Source organism: Salvelinus namaycush, chromosome 42, assembly GCF_016432855.1.
Source record: "Salvelinus namaycush isolate Seneca chromosome 42, SaNama_1.0, whole genome shotgun sequence".
In the NCBI taxonomy this organism is placed as follows: Eukaryota; Metazoa; Chordata; class Actinopteri; order Salmoniformes; family Salmonidae; genus Salvelinus; species Salvelinus namaycush.
The window spans coordinates 4,627,852-4,644,538 of record NC_052348.1 but is presented as its reverse complement, the minus strand read 5'-3'; positions in this window follow the sequence as shown (position 1 = coordinate 4,644,538).

Below are 16,687 nucleotides of genomic sequence, written 5' to 3'. Positions count from 1 at the left end.
ATGTATTGTTGTTCGGGACCATTTAAAATATATATATATATATATATAAAAACATTTATAAAATGGTTGGGGGAAAAACGTGTTGACAGTGCTGAGTAGAAACTTAAACATGAACTCACTCATAGAAACAGCAGCTCTTTGCTGTATTCGTTGACAGTCTCTATCTAGTCATGGTTTTATACGTTTTGAAATCTCACACTATCAACTTTGCTTTAGCTTTCTTTTATTCCTGTTACGCTACTGCAGACATGGTCATCTGAGCCATCCGATTGGCCAGGGATAGGCCTATAGTGCATTTGATTCGCTCTCCGGGCCCACCGGGAGTAAATAGATCCAAATATATTGATGCAAGTCCCCTTGTCCTAGAGAGATTTACATGGTTATCAAAACGTCACACTAGGTAAGCCTACACAAAACACAGTCCTTCTTTTAAGTGTTTCTAAAATTCCCTATGGGAAAAATGAATGGTCGAAAATGATTGGAACCATTTCACTGTTTGATCGCTAGGTTTATGGGTTTTACGACACCTTCATTGTGGCGCTCTATACAGTCATTGAGTCACACCTACCATATCACCTATTGCAGCTCAGAACTCCATCCAGCTGGCGGCGCTATATTCCGTTTCTGCGCTCGGCACCCGCTGAAAAAAAAAAAACACGGAAATCGGTTTGGAAGCGAGTTTGTTTTGATTTCAGTCATTGTGTGGACCAAGGAAGACACGAAACTTAAAACGGAATTCTCAGTCTTCTGAGAATGGCTAAACTACAGTCTTTGAGTGTATTTGTTAATGAGCGTTTAACAGTGGCTGCTCTGGAGATTTTTGACGTTGTAGAGAAAGTGGTAGCCGAGTACCAGGAGGAAATTTCCCGATCTAAAGAGGAGAATGACCGGCTACGGAGACTTCTGCGGATCACAACAGAGATAAAAGAGGAGGAAACGCCTGAGCAGCAGCACTGTGAGCAGGAGTGGATCCCCAGTCTGAGGCAGGAGAAACCAGAGCCCACACAGATTAAAGAGGAGCAGGAGGAAATCTGGACCAGTCAGGAGGTAGGGCAGCTTCAAGGCCTGGAGTCTGACACCATTGAGTTCATATTCACTCCTCCTTGTGTGAAAAGTGAATGTGATCTTCCCCAAACCCAGACTGTGGATGGCAGAGGGAGTGACTTTAAACTGTTGGATCACAAACCTTTTGGCACTGTGACTCACATAAAGGGTCTCGACATTTCGTGCGACCCTCCAGATAATGAAGGTAATACCTCCAGCCACAGCTCAGCCGTAAGCAGCGTCCCATTAGGACTTGACAGCAGCCCACCATTGAGAAAACCTACCAAAAGCAGCACCACGTCTAAAAAGACTCATTGCTGCCTGGACTGTGGCAAATGCTTCACTCAGGTTGGCCGACTGAAGATGCACTCAAGGATTCATTCAGAGGCGAAGCCATTTTGCTGTGGAGACTGTGGGAACAGATTTCAGCTGAAAGGAGAACTAACCAAACATATAGTGATTCACACTGGAGAGAAACCATTTAACTGTGGTGACTGTGGAAAAAGCTTCAATCGCAAGCTTACTCTTAACAGGCATATACTGCTTGTCCACAAAGAAGTAACACAGTACGAAAATGGAAAGACGAAAGGAGAAAAACCATTTTGCTGTGGTGACTGCGGGAAAAGTTTCACTCGTAGGCAGACCCTGAACAGACATAAAATGATTCACACAGGAGAAAAACCGTTTCATTGCGGGTACTGTGGGAAAGGCTTCAATCGCAAGGAGACCCTCATTGATCATATCCAGAATCATACAGGAGAAAAACCGTTTAGCTGTGGCGACTGCGGGAAAAGCTTCAATAGAAAGAGGAACCTAACTTCTCATTTACTGACTCACACAGAAGAGAAACCATTTAGCTGTGTTGACTGTGGGAAAAGCTTCAAGCAAAAGAGTGACTTAACCAAACATATAATGATTCACATGGAAGAGAAACCATTTAAATGTGGAGAATGTGGAAAAAGCTTCAATTACAAGGTTAACCTCAACAGGCATATACTGTTCATCCACAAAGAAAGAAAATAGGAAGATGGTGAAAAGAAGAAAGAAAAGTAAGACAGAGATCTTCTGTCAGGAGATGAGAATAAGAAGCAGGATATGGACAAAACTGTTAAGCAACTAAATCATTCATCTTGTAGGTTTCAAATACATGGATATGTGATTCATTTTCTTTTGTAAAATGTTCTTCTATGTACATAAAGTTAGATTTATTATTCCAACCTCAATGTGGAAATATATAAAACACAGGCCTTTAACAATATACGCCAGAGTCTAATGATCAAACAGTACATGCTATTATTCAAAGTATGGTGTGGATGTTTTCATGTTGTTAGAAACAGGAGTTTCCCAGTCTCTCGGGGTGATGAGAGAATGGTGAGACTGATGTTATTGATACATTAAACTTATTATTTTTTTAACTACTAATGAACTAATAAAGTATTGTATTAGAAACATGTATTATAGTGCTGCACTAAAACAAAAATTTGCACTCCCTGTGTGTCCCCCAGGAATGACTTTAGGACCACTGTTCTATTATGTTCTCAAGTCTAGATTTAAAGGCCCAATGTAGCTGTTTTTATCTCAATATCAAATCATTTTAGGGTAACAATTAAGTACCTTACTGGGATTGTTTTCAATTAAAATGGTCAAAGAGAAAGAAAAATAGCTTCTTAGCAAAGAGCAATTTCTCAAACAAGAATTTAGCTGGGACTGTTTGGGAGTGATCTGAGTGGGGAGGGGAAAATTGAAAACGATCTGTTGGCAGAGAGGTTTGGAACTGATTTTCTTATTGGGCTCTTAACTAGTGATGTCACCAGGCAGGCCAAAACTCCATCCCACCAAAACAGGCTGATATTTCAGGCGGCCTTTTAAACAGCTTTTACGTTAAAAGGGCAATATCACAATTTTTATTTATTATTCCAACCTCAATGTGGAAATATATAAAACACAGAAAATCACAGTTTTGTCTGCACTAGGCCTTTAACAATATACGTCAGAGTCTATGATGGTAGTTTTACCATCCACAGTATCTCTGTTGACTTGAAATAACCATGAAACATATCACCGTTCATTTGTCTCCTCATGGTGCTGTTGAGTGTTGTATGGAGTAGGATGAAATTATCCCCAAATGCTGATTTAAGATCAGTTTTTTTTTAAAGAGCATAAACCGTTACAAATGACATCTGGTTCTCTCTTACGCCTATCAGAACACACAAAAAACATTAACTGTGGCAGGATATCAAAGATCTGAAAACAAGACCCTTTATCAAAATTTCACACAACCATGCCTATTATCAATTTTTAACAAGAAAAAAAAACATTAATTTAAAGATCTTGAATTTGACCATCAGATATTAGGCTCAAAATACATTAAAGTGTACTGATGTGTCTGTCTTTATGACCTTGGCCTGGGGAGAAAGTCTTAAGAGGAACCAGTGTGCTCCAGGAGTTAATCCAGCTCCAGGTTACAGATGATACTGACATACCCCTTACTGATGCAATAGGTGCGCTTGGGGTCAAAAGCACCTCTGTGATGTTGGGTCACGTAGATCCTGTCCAACACCAGGTCTGACTGCAGGTTGATGATCAAACCCAAATGGAATGTGTAGGGATTTTTTTATATTTTATGCTGAAAACCTACAGAAAGCTTTTTTTGCCTCTAGAGTACTAACATTATTTAATAACATTGAGAACATAGTTTTATGTAAATAAATGCTTAATTATGTGTATTCGATGACAATGAACCTACGGTTATCCTTCTACTAAAGATCAGTTAAAAATAACCTCGCCACAGACTCGATCTTTATATGATCCTTTTATTGTAAATGTTTCCTTATGGAAAAATAGACAAAGTGCAAAGGCATATAAACACAAATAATACATTGAATCTAGCTATAAATGCATAAACACCAAATAGATTAGATTATCAATTTTGTCTCAATGTTCCATTCACCATATAACTATTATCAAATTGCTTCAAACCAAAACACAGAAAGAGGGGGAGAGTTGGGTGTGTGACTGACATGCTTTTTAGTGCTCAATGCTTTGTACTTTGCAATCAACATATTTAAAAGATTATCTGTGAGGCTCCTCCTATGCTGACTAAGTAGCATCTGATAATGTAAGAAAAGTCTCTCTACATCCACTGAGATAGTGGGGAGGCACAGATGTATCAAAGTGAGCTAAGGCTGGCATCGAATGTACTCTGTACGCAGATGGGATGGCGCTGGGATAGGCCCTCCCTGCTTGCAGTGTTCCTTCAGAAATGTGGAGAACTTGGGCCTCTTCTCTCGATTAATGTTCCTGTGAAGTCCAATATGAACTCTTTTCCGTCAGCTGTGGAGGGGATCTTTGCCAGACAGGGGCCAGGGTCTGTGTTCTTGTTTGGACTGGGGAAAAAAATAAATAAAAATAAAGTATGTTAAATTGAGCAAATTAAGTATTCTCAGGTTGATTGCAACAGCAGCCCTACAGTGGATCTCAAGCTTTGAAGCTAAGCACTCTCCCTCCTGAAGCGACACACACACACAGACACATTGAGAGTAGTTTTAAAAAATGTATCTGTGACTTGCTGCTTTTGTAATTCCCAACATGTCACTTGTTTTGATACCCAAAGTGACATGGTGGGGCTAACTTGTTACCTACTACCGGTAGCTAACATTACCTCAACTAAGTTAGCTAGCTAGCCTAAATGGCATGATGGAGAGACAAGTTGGAAAGCTTGCCAGGCTAACAGTCAACTTCCCACTCCTATCTAGATACAGACAAAACATGTAATTATCAAGAACATATATTAGCTAGCTTGAGCAAAGCTACGAGCTAGTTAATATGTCTGTAGCTAGCTAAAGCATCAGAATTCTTACCTGGTCCACAATGGCCCTCGTATTTTTGTGTCCGAGTGACCAGTCGCGCTCCACGGCAGTTTTCGCCGTTAGTTGATTGAATTATGACAGTCTTCGCAGAAAAGTACTCCTTCATCCTCGTACAGTTCAACTGTCGCCAAGTGTTTACTCCTCATCTCCTCTGCTGCTGTAAATCTTGGCATTTTTAGCTAGATAACGTTACTACGCTCATCAGACAGCTACAGTGCCAATCACTCACTGAGCTGTCTGCACCACCCACACAGGGAAGGGGTGACGGTTGGCAGAGTGAAACACTTTCGGGTAATTGAAATGCATTCCCCCAAAAAATGCAAATTCAGCAACAAGTCAATTTTTGTTTACTTTTCTGTCAGCTGGTAGTGCATTTTTAGTTTAAGAATCCTAACCCTATTTGAAATTCCGCGGATTTTCATCGGAATTCTTTGTGCGCAAGATTCCATGCGGTCCTGCTGATGATGATGATCCGTTCAGTTTCACTATATTGGATGACTACAATATATTGGTATCACTCCGCGGCGGAGGGATACACCCGAGGTGAGGATTCAGATTTACTCTTGTGTACACCTGTGTCACGGCTGGGGTCCGCCCCTATATATCAGTGGCGTGCCTGGGGCCTGGGCCCTGGGCCTTCAGTGAGGTACTACACAGTCCCACCCGAATTAATCCACCTCTTATTACCATCATTATGATGCCATGGCTCTAGACACTATACATTTAGACAGAAACGCAGTATAACCAGGCTTTGCGTCACCTTGAAATTGACAAATTGACATTTTTGGGTAAACAGTGTTTACCCAAAAACATGACACAATCAATGAGTCTTTTCATTGTGCAGCTCCGTTGCCCTGCGCGCTTGTTCGTTGAGCTGTAGATCCACTCCGGTGTCCCCAAAAGTTTTCAAAAGCACCATTGCTTGTAAGTGCCCAGCCGTACTTTGGTGTCTCGTTGCTGCCTTGGTTAGACAACTCAAGTTTGCAAAGCCAGTGTGGCTCCAAACACCAAATCGATCACTTGCAAATAATAGGCATTCCCAGCAGTACAGTTTGCAGTGCTTCTCGGAGCCTGTGAGCCATTGATAGCGCTCGTAGTTGGAACCCCTTTCCCGCCTGTGACAGGCTTTGTAACGTCGGCGTCGGGCGACCTCTCCTTACAATGTCGAACTTTTCAAGAAAAGTTGAGAATGGCGTTATAATTATATCCTCGACCAAATCGATATCTTCTCCTCCTTCCGCCATTGTGGGTTGAAAAAACAGTTTAGTAGTACGCAAATTAATTAGTTTATCAAATTCAGTTTCCTAGATCTGCATAGACCTGCCCATAGGACCTGCCTCTCAATATTGATAATCCAATCAAAAGACGTGCACGCACTACGCCTGCTAGCTGGCTCCTGTGTAACACTGGAGCCAGCCAGCAGGCGTACAATAGCCAACTCTAAAGCTGATTGGTTGACACTAAATTTTCATTTCCATTCACTATAAGCTACAAGCGCCCGCACTGTTGATTCTGAAGGCCTGAGGGCAGATTTTAGACCCCTGGCAACACATGATGGCTGAATATGATTGGATAAAAGATCTAACATAAAGATCAGCCCTCCAAATCTCAACTTGGGGCTGGAAGCAGTGCAACCAAGAGGAAAGCTATGAAATGAAGAGTATAACTCTTACTCTGGGGAATAATTTAATACATATTTGTGGGAAAATATATATATTTTTAAAATTATATTCTGATGATGTTTAGGCCAGCAGAGAAGGCCTTGCTGGCCCTGACGGCCCACCACTGCTATATATAGACCCCATGGCCGCGACACACGTTCTCTTTCATTTTCTCGGCTGAAGACCTTATGGTTTGAGGTACAAACTTTCTGAAGTTCGCTTGTGTTAGGATTTATGTTTATGCACTATAGCCTGCTAGCATATTGTTTGAAGATGAATATTGTTTTGTTACACACACACACAAACAATACAGATGTGTGTGTGTGTGTGTGTAGGTGTGTAATGACTGACCAACACAGGCCATAAAAGCTGTGGTCAATCTGGAGAGGGGAGGGGAGCATCTCTCTAGGCCAACCAGGGAGGTTAGGGCACTGATCAGTACCATATCAGGAATTATTTGAGTGAAGATTCAAGGGGGAGACACAAGACGGAGCTAATCTACCCAGCAACCAGATGTGGACAAAGGAAAGCACTAAGGGACTTGGACAAGTCCGGGTGCCAGCATAGGCTGAGCAAAAGTTTAAACCGCGCTCAGCCTCTACTATGATAGGCCAACTGGACGAGTTGGAACTAAAGCTGTCATAGTATAAGAACTGCTATTTGAGTACATTCCACAGTTCCCTGTTCTACCCTGCGCGGAGATACAGTGAACCCGTATATACGAAAATTGCATTTACCATCGCTTGAGTTTAATTAAAATACTTAAAATATATTCGGTGACTCTGAATCACTTTTTGTCCTGATACCAGATTTGAACTGACGCAAATCTCTTTCACTTGGTAAATCACTGGTAACTGTAATATCTTGCGTGGAAGTATACTCACTTGCTGGTTGCAGCCTGGAGCAGCCCCTTGTCTTGAGTGCTCCACGCGCTGCGTGCGGTTGATCTGTATCTTCGTTACCCTACGACTCCGCGTGCAACCATTACTATGGTGGCTTTTGCTGCCACAAACTGTAATTTACCTTACACAACTTGCCGACTGGCTTGTTCTATGTGTGTGTTGTGAATTGCTTTAACATGCTGCTCCCTGAGCCATAGGCGTGGGTTCTCTGCTAATTACACTGTAGGGTTTTTTCTTGTTCTTTCCCATGCAGAGTGTAAGAGTATCTTGGTGGGCTTTCCACAAGGTTTAGACATTAACTTTGGAGTTCCTTAACGGAGTTACTCTATCATATGGTGCTGATTTTACTGCTTGGATATTAAACCAGCTAGGTAATTTTGCAGTTGTCATAAAATAAATAAATAAAATCCATTACCTGGTTGCTTTTTTTTTGTCTGCCTGCTTTTCCCACCCAGGTCTTCCCTGTTTTTTTTGCAGAGGTACTGGGTAATTTATCTCTCACCGGGTTCCTATTTCTTCAATCGAGTCACGACATAAGCTCTCCCAGGGCTTCGGACCCTTGCTCCGTGGCCTTTTTGGTTTGGCTGAGCTTATGGCTTCCCTTTGTGACAGGTGTGATGGTGGCATCCCCACTGGGAACACGCAGACCTCGTATGCAACTGCCTGGGTTTGAGCCACGCGGTGGAGAGCCCTACTGGATGCCTGTTCTGTGTGGTGTTCTACCAGTCCTGGACGTGGTCAGGAGTCGGACCGCTGGGACCACTTTGAATGGAGGGCGCATGTCCTGCGTCAGGAGATTAATAGCTTCAATGGTGACGACAGCTGTTCCCTGTTGCCAGTGATAGGCTGTTCCTGGGGGACAATGCTGGCACTGTTCACCACCGTGAGCGGGGCTGACAGGCCATCAGAAGCCGGCAGCGGGGCTTCATCGCCCCCAGTGGCTCGAGAGGCTATGAGGAGCCTACTCACTCTGATAGCCACTGCACTCGACATCAAACTGGTGGACAGTGATGACTCTCCATCTGTCCCTATCTCTGCTGAGTTCCGCGAGGAACTCCGGGAGTACCCAACCATGGACACCATGATAGCTGCCATGGTCTTCCCGAACCAGGAGATTATAGGGTGGAACCCGCGACTGAAGCCGGGACCCCCAGAGTCTTCGTTGCGGACTTGAAAACCACATATGGGTCCCTCTGCTCTCTTGGCCGCCTTTCCAACGTGGCCATGCTGCTGCAGGCCTACCTGTTGCCCCGGCTGTAGGGGGGCATATTTTGTGGTCCCAAAAAGAGATGGAGGGTTTTAACGGATTCTGGACTTTCCTAACCTCAATGGTTACTTGAAGGTACTGAGGGTCCACATGCTGTCCCCAGCCTGCGTGTTGCAGGCCATGTCCTGGGACCAGTGGTTTGTGACGCTGGACCTGGGGGATGCGTACTTCCATTTTCCTATTCACCTAGCTCATTGGCAGTACCACCGATTCACTTTCGAAGGGACGACTTAAGAATTCATGGTTCTTCCCTTCGACCTCTCCTTGGCACCCCACACTTTCACAAAGTGCATGGACGCTGTCCTGGCACCTCTCACGTCCCGAGGATTGTTGATCCTCAATTACCTGGCTGATTTATGCCCCGACCATCATCCAGGTCCTGTCAGACAGAGACCTGCTCCTGACCCACATCGGTGGGATGGGCATGACTGTAAACAACAAGAAGAGTTGTATGACGCCCACCCAGAGGGTGGCCTTCATTGGCTTGTAACTGGACTCAGTCCTCATGAGAGCATGCCTGCCCACCAGAAGGGTTCAGGCGATCTTAACTTGCCTCGACCACTTTTGGCAGGGGCGGGTGGTATCCGCCCTGACATTCCAACGCCTGTTGGGCTTGCTGACGGCGGTCTCGTTGCTGATTTCCCTGGGCCTGCCCCATCTCCGGCCTCTTCAATGGTGGTTCAACTCCCACCGGCTGCACCAGACGCGCCACCTTCACCGCCAGCTGCGGGTGACTGCACAGTGCCTCGGCATTGTTGAGGTGGCACTGTCGCTCCTTTCTCTCAGTTGGGGTGGAGATGCTGAGGATGTGCTGCCGGGAGCTGGTCAGCACAGATGCCTCCCAGATCGACTAGGGGGTGTGACCAAGGGCAGGTCGGCCAGTAGCTGTTGGCTACCCCCTTGGAGCAGCAGGCACATCAATACACTAGAGCTCAGAGCTGTACTGCTGGCCCTGCTGTCTTTCTTTCCACATCTGAAGGGAAGACATGTCCTGGTAAGAACGGACAACACCACAGTGGTGGCTTACATCAACCATCAGGGTGGACTGAGGTCCCACCTCCTTCATCTTATTGCACGGGAGCTCCTTCTCTGTGCTCTGGAATGTCTAGAGTCTCTACACGCAGTGCACATACCTGGCATCCTGAATGTGGCAGCAGATATTCTCTCGAGGGAGGGCCCGCCACCTTGGGACTGGAGCCTACATCCCCAGGTGATGCAGCACCTGTGGGACAAGTTCGGGAGGGCGCAGGTGGACCTGTTTGCCTCCCTGGACAATGCACACTGCCCCCTGTGATACTCTATGTCGGAGCCACCAGGGCCTCTGGGCTTGGATACTCTGGCTCAAGATTGGCCAGGCCTGGAGCTTTACGCATTCCCCTCTTTTCCCCTGATCCAGGCTGTGCTGGACAGGACCAGGATGGCGGAGCATTGTCTGCTGAGCTGGCCCCATATTGGCCCTGACGACCCTGGTTCAGCCTTCTCCTGTCCCTGTTGTCTGGGACACCTTGGCAACTGCCCCTGAGACCCGACCTGCTGTCTCAGGCCGGAACTCTGTGGTATCCGAGACCGCACAGCCTCAGTCTGTGGGCTTGGCCGTTGAACGGCACCAATGGTCCATGTTAGGACTACAGGAGGGCGTAAAGTACACAATGCAGAGCGCAAGGGCACCGGCTATAACCGCGGCATACCAGTTGCGCTGGCGTTTTTTCTGCTCTTGGTGCACTGGTATTGCGGTTGTGGCCGAGTCATGCGAGGTGCAGTAAGTCCTCCAATACCTGCATTCTCACTTGGATGAGGGCTCTACATTGAGAGGGTTGAGAGGGGCCCTACATTGAGAGGGTATTTGGCCGCTATATCTGCCTGCCATGTGGGGTGGATGGACAGGCCAGTGGGGCGCCATCCCTTGGTCTCCAGATTTATGAAGGTGGTTTGTCGCCTGCGTCCAGCTAGGACCCGCTCAATGGCGAGCTGTAATTTGGATGTGGTCTTTTGAATCATTGGAGTCTGCTTCCCTGAAACACCTCTATATGAAGGTGGCTTTTTTTGGTAGCGATTACTTCCATGAAGAGGGTGGGTGAGCTCCATGCTCTTTCGGGTAAGCTCTGAGTGCTACCGGATTGAGTACATCTCTCCGCCCCAACCCTTCATTCCTCCCGACGGTTCTGTCAAACAGGCATGTGAACATCCCTTTAATCCTTTCTGCTTTCGATCTGGGCCTCCCTCCGGCATGCTGTACCCTGTGAGGGCTGCCTATGTGGAGCGGACATGGTCAGTGAGGACAACAGACCAGCTCTTTGTCTGCTATGGTGAGAGAGTCCTGGGGGCTGCGTTATCAAAGCAGAGGCTCTCTCACCTGATCGTGGACACGATTACGACAGCATACCGCCTGGCTGTTGGGATCTGTGGTGGCACATTCAACACAAGGTATGGCTGCGTCCTGGGTTCTACTGAGAGGAGTGCCCCTCGCTGATATCTGTTCTGCGGCCAGCTGGGCTTCTTCTTGCACCTTTTCTGGGTACTATCGGGTAAATGTGGCCCCTTCCTCTGCGGTTGGTTCAGCGGTCCTGGGCGTCGCCTCCCCTTCCGGGGACTGTGCCGGGAACCCTCTTCCACATTGACAGCCCCCTGCGTCTCGGTCTTGCACTGGGACTTCGCCGCTGGCTGGACATGTCCCTCTAGCACCGACTAAATCTGGTACGGGTATACCAATATATTGGATAATCCAATATAGTGAAACATAACGAAGGTTACGTATGTAACCACGGTTATGTGAGCTATATGGACCACTCCAATCCTCTAAGGTGCTAGAGGCACCTCCAAAATGTAGAGAATGTGGATGTAGAGAATATGTGTCGCGGCCATGGGGTCTATACATAGGGGCGGACCCCAGCCGTGATACAGGTGTACATGGGAGTAAATCTCTAAATCCTCACCTCGTATGTATCCCTCCGCTTCGGAGTGATACCAATATATAGGAGTGATCCATATCGGTCACATAACCGTGGTTACATACGTAACCTTTGGTCTATGTTGCTGTCGTCATTGTGTCTTGTGTGGTTTTTGTTGACATAAACCGGCAGGTTCTCAGACTACTGGTTCATTCAGATTGCCCATCACTTAGTACGGTAAACCCTGGTCTAGGAGCAGTTGGTAACATTGGCCATCACCGTGCTCTATGTTGTCGAAGAAGTGGTGGAAGCAAAACACCTTCCTCGTGAGGTTTCGTGCTGTCTAGAAACGCAACATGCAATCATTTCACTGTTACAGTTCATATAAGGATATCAGTCAATTTAAATAAATAAATGAGACCCTAATCTATGGATTTCACATGACTGGTAATACAGATATGCATCTGTTGGTCACAGATACCTTAAAAATAAGGTAGGGGCGTTGATCAGAAAACCAGCCAGCATCTGGTGTGACCACCATTTGTCTCATGCAGAGCGACACATCTCCTTCGCATAGAGTTGATTAGGCTGTTGATTGTGGCTTGTGGAATGTTGTCCCACTCCTCTTCAATGGCTGTGTGAAGTTGCTGTATATTGGCGGGAATTGGAACACGCTCAATGGGTGAAATGTCTGGTGAGTATGCAGGCCCTGGAAGAACTGGGATATTTTCAGCTTCCAGGAATTGTGTACAGATCTTTGCGATATCGTGCCGTGCATTATCATGCTGAAACATGAAGTGATGGCAGCGGATGAATGGCACGACAATGGGCCTCAGGATCTCTTCACGGTATCTCTTTTCATTCAAATTTCCATCGATAAAATGCAATTGTGTTCGTTGTCCGTAGCATATGTCTGCCCATACCATAACCCCACCGCCACCATGTAAACCGCTCGCTACCACGACGCCATACACGTGGTCTTCAATTGTGAGGCCGGTTGGACATACTGCCAAGTTCTCTAAAATGACATTGGAGGCAGCTTATGGTCGAGAAATGAGCATACAATTCTCTGGCAACAGCTCTTGTGGACATTCCTGCAGTCAGCATGCCAATTGCACGCACCCACAAAACTTGAGACATCTGTGGCACTGTGTTGTGTGAAAAAACTGTGGCACATTTTAGAGTGGCCTTTTATTGTCCCTGGCACAAGGTCATGCTGTTTAGTCAGCTTCTAGATATGTCACACCTGTCAGGTGGATGGATTATCTTGGCAAAGGAGAAATGCTCACAAACAGGGATGTAACAGGGAAATAAGCTTTTTTGTGCATATTGGTAACATTTCTTTTATTTCAGCTCAAGAAAACATGAGACCAACACTTTACATGTTGCGTTTATAGTTTTGTTCAGTGTTGTGGGAGAACAAGTGAAGGAGATGAAGGCTTGTCTGGGCCAGGGTCTACCAAAGCCAGACGCCTGGCGATATCCCATTTAGTTTAGTGTCTCCATAGTTATGATTAACCCTAGAAAGGAGGGAAGACAAAGAGGAAAAGATGAAGCGAGAGAGAATGCTAGAGTGAATTTGCTTGTCAAAAAATAGAGTTAAAATGTGGATACAGCTAAACTTGTATTTTTTTCTTGTCTTAGAGGAAGAGGACACACATTTCTGGTCCTTGAGAAAATGGTTTGCGTTCTCTTCTCAAAACAACAAACGCACACTAACTTAAGGTGGACTTCACCCTCATCCATCCGATTCCACACCAGAGGGAGCGGAAAATGTTTAGATTTTGTTGTCAATTCTCACAAAGAAACTTCAAAAACGTTTCTGAAAATCATGATGAAACTGGGCATTTTAGGCCCTTTTTAGACCAACAGCATACTGTACATGCCTCCTGTAAGAGCTTATGATCTGTGAATCGTACATAATACAGACTATCTTGGTGTCATTATACAACTTATAGTGTGCTCAAACATATGGCGGATGTCTAGATTCAGAAATATACATTTTAAAATGTATTTATTTAACAATAAATCTATTAACCATCCATTTACCATTCACTGTGTTGATGGTGCTCATAAAATGTATCATACCTTCAGAATTAGCAGAGAGCCCATTCTGTAAATGTGATATACTCTACAATACATTGTTCCAAACAATATGTCTTAAAATGAACAAAATCAAAATGGGTAGTTTTGAGAATCATATTAATTATTTTAATGTAAAATAAATGAATGTGAAAATATGTATTTCAGAATCTAGACATACTCCATACAGTTGAAGTCGAAAGTTTACATACACCTTAGCCAAATACATTTAAACTCAGTTTTTCACAATTCCTGACTTTTAATGCTAGTAAACATTTCCTGTCTTAGGTCAGTTAGGATCACCACCTTATTTTAAGAATGTGAAATGCCAGAATAATAGTAGAGAGATTTATTTAAGCTTTTATTTCTTTCATCACATTCCCAGTGGGTCAGAAGTTTACATACACTCAATTAGTATTTGGTAGCATTGCCTTTAAATTGTTTAACTTGGGTCAAACGTTTCAGGTAGCCTTCCACAAGCTTCCCACAATAAGTTGGGTGAATTTTGGCCCATTCCTCCTGACAGAGCTGGTGTAACTGAGTCAGGATTGTGGGCCTCCTTGCTCTCACACGCTTTTTCACTTCTGCCCACAAATGTTGTATAGGATTGAGGTCAGGGTTTTGTGATGTCCACTCCAATACCTTGACTTTGTTGTCCTTAAGCCATTTTTCCACAACTTTGGAAGTATGCTTGGGGTCATTGTCCATTTGGAAGACACATTTGTGACCAAGCTTTAACTTCCTGACTTCCTGACTCCACTGGGATTCTCTGCCTCTAACCCTATTACAGGGGCTGAGTCACTGGCTTACTGGTGCTCTTTCATGCCGTCCCTAGGAGGGGTGCGTCATTTGAGTGGGTTGAGTCACTGACGTGATCTTCCTGTCTGGGTTGGCGCACCCCCTGGGTTGTGCCGTGGCGGAGATCTTTGTGGGCTATACTCGGCCTTGTCTCAGGATGGTAAGTTGGTGGTTGAAGATATCCCTCTAGTGGTGTGGGGGCTGTGCTTTGGCAAAGTGGGTGGGGTTATATCCTTCCTGTTTGGCCCTGTCCGGGGGTATCATCGGATGGGGCCACAGTGTCTCCTGACCCCTCCTGTCTCAGCCTCCAGTATTTATGCTGCAGTAGTTTATGTGTCGGGGGGCTAGGGTCAGTTTGTTATATCTGGAGTACTTCGGTCTTATCCGGTGTCCTGTGTGAATTTAAGTATGCTCTCTCTAATTCTCTCTTTCTCTCTTTCTTTCTCTCTCTCGGAGGACCTGAGCCCTAGGACCATGCCTCAGGATATGATGACTCCTTGCTGTCCCCAGTCCACCTGGCCGTGCTGCTGCTCCAGTTTCAACTGTTCTGCCTGCGGCTATGGAACCCTGACCTGTTCACCGGACGTGCTACCTGTCCCAGACCTGCTGTTTTCAACTCTCTAGAGACAGCAGGAGCGGTAGAGATACTCTTAATGATCGGCTATGAAAAGCCAACTGACATTTACTCCTGAGGTGCTGACTTGCTGCACCCTCGACAACTACTGTGATTATTATTATTTGACCGTGCTGGTCATTTATGAACATTTGAACATCTTGGCCATGTTCTGTTATAATCTCCACCCGGCACATCCAGAAGAGGACTGGCCACCCCTCATAGCCTGGTTCCTCTCTAGGTTTCTTCCTAGGTTTTGGCCTTTCTAGGGAGTTTTTCCTAGCCACCGTGCTTCTACACCTGCATTCCTTGCTGTTTGGGGTTTTAGGCTGGGTTTCTGTACAGCACTTTGAGATATCAGCTGATGTAAGAAGGGCTCTATAAATAAATTTGATTTGATGTCTTGATGTTTCGTCAATATATCCACATAATTTTACTCCATGATGCCATCTATTTTGTGAAGTGGACCAGTCCCTCCTGAAGCAAAGCACCCACACAACATGATGCTGCCACCCTCGTGCTTCACGGTTGGGATGGTGTTCTTTGGCTTGCAAGCCTCCCCCTTTTTCCTCCAAACATAACGATGGTCATTATGGCCAAACAGTTCTATATTTGTTTCATCAGACCAGAGGACATTTCTCCAAAAAGTACAATCTTTGTCCCCATGTGCAGTTGCAAACCGCAGTCTGGCTTTTTTATGGTGGTTTTGGAGCAGTGGCTTCTTCCTTGCTGAGTGGCCTTTCAGGTTATGTCGATATAGGACTCGTTTTACTGTGGATATAAACTCAGCAAAAAAAGAAACTTTCCTTTTTCAGGACCCTGTCTTTCAAAGATAATTCGTAAAAATCAAAATAACTTCCCGGATCTGCATTGTAAAGGGTTTAAAACACTTTGAACCATAAACAATGAACCATAAACAATTAATGAACATGCACCTGTGGAACGGTCGAAAAGACACTAACAGCTTACAGATGGTAGGCAATTAAGGTCACAATTATGAAAACTTCAGACACTAAAGAGGCATTTCTACTGACTCTGAAAAACACCAAAAGAAAGATGCCCAGGGTCCCTGCTTATCTGTGTGAACCTGCCTTAGGCATGCTGCAAGGAGGCATGAGGACTGCAGATGTGGCCAAAATAAATTGCAATGTCGGTACTGTGAGACGCCTAAGACAGCGCTACAGGGAGACAGGATGGACAGCTGGTCGTCCTCGCAGTGGCAGACCACATATAACAACACCTGCACAGGGTCGGTACATCCGAACATCACACCTGCGGGACAGGTACAGGATGGCAACAACAACTGCTCGAGTTACACCAGGAATGCACAATCCCTCCATCAGTGCTCAGACTGTCCGCAATAGGCTGAGAGAGGCTGGACTGAGGGCTTGTAGGCCTGTTGTAAGGCAGGTCCTCACCAGACATTACCGGCAACAACGTCGCCTATAGGCACAAACCCACCGTCGCTGGACCAGACAGGACTGGCAAAAGTGCTCTTCACTGACGAGTCGCGGTTTTGCCTCACCAGGGGTGATGGTCGGATTCGCGTTTATCGTCGAAGGA